Below are 4179 nucleotides of genomic sequence, written 5' to 3'. Positions count from 1 at the left end.
ATATATTAGAGTCCATTAAATTGGGCAGGGGGCGATAAGGGGAGGTGTGACTAGAGAAAAGGATTTAAATACCATCAAATTATTTTGTATGAAAATTGCAAAAATTCAATTACAATTAATATCAGGAATTAAAAATATGTCTTTAAAGTGTTTTTTTTCCATTTTATTATTTAAAATTTGATTTACAGAACTTAGCGTACTATAGTGAATTATTCATCAAATTATAGCACACAAAGGTTTATACCAAATTAGTGAGGTCTGCCCAGATGGTTAGAATGAATAGACAAAAGGAACCACAGGTAGAAGGAGAGACCCATTTCTGTAAGCTGTCCTCTGATCTCCACATGCTCCCATGGCCTATGCCTTGTTCACAACTCACACAATGAATAAATAAATGTTAAAAAATTAAAGCTAAAATATAAGCTCATTCAGTAAAAGAATGGGTGCTCATAAAATGCTTATTAATATATTCAACATTATTTGCTTGTATGTTTAAAACTTGGTAGGTCCCCCACATACACATACCTCTCATCCATTGTCCACCATCTTCCTGAAATCCATGCCCTCCAAGGCTAAGACAATTGAAAAGGGTGTTTATAGTATAAGCCTAGTCTCAGAAGAAGACAGACACTCTTCAAGATAATGAAATGTGAGAGCTCTGCCAGCAGTACAGGCTAGCTGGTGTGTTTCAGATAACCCACCTGGAGGCCAGATGACTGTGATGGCCTCTTCCTTCTCCACCAGCTGTATCTGAAGCTCCCTCTGCTCTCTAGTAGATCTGGGCCAGGCAGGGAAGACCACTACAAAAGGTCTAATCCACACACTGGCCATGCCCACCAAGGCCATGACCAAGAGCTGCTGTTTGAGGGAGATGAAGTGTAAAGCAACTGGGATGAAGAGGTGGCAAGGAAAAGATTCTGGGGGAATTGTTTCTGTTCATGGATGGCAGACAGATATGGAAGAACTTCTGAAGAGACCAACACACTTGTGTGTCCACAAAGCATGCACAAAAATCTGGGGGAAAGGCTCACAAGTTATCCTCCTGCAAGTTGTGGGGATGAACAGGACAAAAGCCTCTTTACTACCTTGTACTTCAGACAGAGCAGTTCCATCACCTGAACAATGAAGAACTGATTGGAGGAAGGTTTTTGCTCAAACCGGGAAGACATGTTTGTCCCCTCCTCTTCCAATAACCACACAGAAGGGTGCTAAAGAATAAGAGAGAAACCGAGAGAAGTTTCTGGGACAAACTAGACATATCAACCAAATCTGTGAAGATGAAAGACAGTGGGATGAATGGTGCCAACTCAGCTGACCTGTCAAAGCAGAAATCTGACTGCCCGCAGGGGCAGGACACTGCTCAAAAGAAATGAAGTTCCTGTCCAGAAGCACGGCAAATTTCTCTAATTGGGGCACAGGTCCCTGCAGAGGGAGGGGAAGGAAAAGGACAGGTTAGGCAGTGCAGGGGTGTAAGCAGGACTGGTTTAAAAGCCTGGACAAGACACAGGTGCACCCCAGTCCCCAGCTCAGCCCACTCAGCCAGGCAAGTGACTTTCCCTCTCTTTTCAGAAGACAGGAAGAATCTCCAGTGAAACCCTGGCTGGAAGTAGACCGTTGAAAACCAGCAAGGTGCACAGAGAGAACACCCTCCCTTGCTCTCCACACTCAGGACTGAGACTGGATGACTGTCCCCATGCAATACCACTGAATTTGTGGTTCCAGGTAATTTGGTGTGAATGACAGCAAAAGAGGAGCCTTAGCATTCTTTCAGAACCTTTGAGGCTAAATATGTGACAATTACTTGCTATAAAACTAAATAATAACTAGGCAATTATTTACATGGAATGATAAAGGGAAATAAAATCCTAATTAATACATGTTATAGTTGTGTACAGTATCTGCATAACCATAATAATGACAATACAAATATTAATGGACAAAAACCTGGGATATAATGCAGTTGAAAGGACAGGAAGAGGGAGAATATTGGGGGTTATAATGTGTAGTAGAGACTCAATAGTGATTTCTAAATTTTTAAAAATTATAATAGTAATTGTATTAGTTACTTTTCTCATTGCTGTGACAAAATACCTAACAAAAGCAACTTAAGCCTGGGATTTTGGCCTCTCAGTATAAAAAGGGTCTAGTCTATCAAGGTGGGGCAGGCATGGCAGAAAGAGCTGAGGTGACTGGTCACAGTACGTCCCAGATCTAGAAGTAGAGAGTGGATCAGATAGAGTGGGGCTGGGCTACTACAAAGCCTCAAGGTCCACCCCAAGTGACCTACCTCCCCCTGTGACATTCCAGCTCCTACTCCCAAAGCAGTGCTACCAACTGAGGACCAAGTGGGGAACATTTCACATTCAAATTACAGCAAATATAAGCATGCTGTGCAAAAACATAAAATATTTTAAAAAGAGAATTAAGAGTTTAGACAGCATTTTCTTCTGAGCAGTGGAGGTGGGGGTAGAAACTGGGGTCCAAGAAAGGTAGAATAGGAGATTACTTACTTTCCTATAAGCTATGGAGCATCATTTGACTTTGAAAATTATATATATAGACTGCTTCAGTAAGAATAATTTACATTCTGAAAAGGAATTTGTTGTACATTCCTAGGAATTAAGTATGTGTGCACATGTGTGTTCATGATGAAGAGGGATTAGACCGTGGCCCTGCTGCTGCTAATCACCAGCAGATGTGTGAATTTCTTCAGGGTATGAGAAAAGGGTGGCAGAGGCCACACCATGTGACTGGCCTAGAAGCCTACCAGGAAGACTGATCTGCTGTATGGGCTGCCCCATTCCTACCCTCCAAGTTAAAAGGGGACCATGGAACTGTGATACAGGGTCTTGTCTGTCTTGAATCTCATACCACGCAGCCAAGAGACACCACCTTGGCAGCTAAACAGAATGATCTCCAAGGGTAGAAGAGACCTCACTTCAAGTGCAAACTTTGCTTGGGTAGCCCAGGCTGGTCTCAACCTCACAGCAACCCTCCTGCTGCAGTTTGCAAAGTGCTGAGTTCATAGGTGTGCACTACCGTGTCCAACTCATAGTTTTTATACATGATATAAACCCTGCAATACATCTTTATTATATTTGCCTTAATTATATTTAAAATAAATTTTAAGTAAAAAGATGTATTTCATGTTTACACAACGTTTATCATTTCTAATACTCGTGTGGTGTGTGGTGTGTGGTGTGTGGTGTGTGGTATGTGTATGTACATGAATGTTCAGGTGCCCATGCTCCCACATGCAGAGACCACAGTAGAACCTCAGGCATCTTCCTCCACGGCTCTCCACCTTATTGCCTTGATACAGGGTCTCTCACTGAACTGGAAGTTCATCCTTTGTACTAGGCTGTATGGCCAGCAAACTCTTGGGATCTGCCTCTCTGATTGGCAGTGCTGGGGTTGCAGGTATGTACAGCTATGGCTGTTTTTTTGTTTGTTTGTTTGTTTTAATGTGAGTGCTGGAGAGTCAAACTCAGGTTTGATGATTCAACATGAGGCCCTCACCAGAAGTCAATCAGACGTTGTTGCTATAGTCTCTAGCTTCTAAAACTGTGAGATAAAATAAACCTCTTTTCTTTTGAATTGACCAGTCTCAACTATTTTATTATAGCAACAGAACACAAATACCTGCTCCTTTCTGGAACTCCAGCTGTTCAAGTCTTACATGCTGTTTCTTGATCCGGTCATAGCTGTCTTCTCACTACTGTGATCTTTTACTGAATTTTCATGTTTCTAATACAGGAAAGACTGTATTGGGAACTGTTCAACAGATAATAATTTTGAAATAAAACACAGCAACTAGGAACTGGGAAAATGACTCTGAGGTTAAGAGCACTGGTGCTCTCGAAGAAGACCTGGGTTCAGTTCCCAGCACCCACATGGCAGTTTAAAACCATCTGTAACTTCAGTTCCAGAGGATCTGATGCCCTTTCTGGCCTTGGACATAGCATGCATATGATACACACACATACATGCAGGCAAAACAGTCATACACACAAACAAATAAATTTTAAAAGTAGAAACTTGAATTTCTGCTCATCTAAAAAAAATGGATCTAGGGCTGGAGAGATGGCTCAGCAGTTAAGAGCACTGTCTGCTCTTGTAGAGGACCCAGGTTCGATTTCTAGCACCCACATGGTGGCTACGAACTGTCCTTAACGCCAG

Source organism: Nannospalax galili, unplaced genomic scaffold (genome assembly GCF_000622305.1).
Source record: "Nannospalax galili isolate Female #2095 unplaced genomic scaffold, S.galili_v1.0 scaffold902, whole genome shotgun sequence".
Taxonomy (NCBI): Eukaryota; Metazoa; Chordata; class Mammalia; order Rodentia; family Spalacidae; genus Nannospalax; species Nannospalax galili.
The sequence above is the reverse complement of the archived record's forward strand: the minus strand, read 5'-3'. Positions refer to the sequence as shown.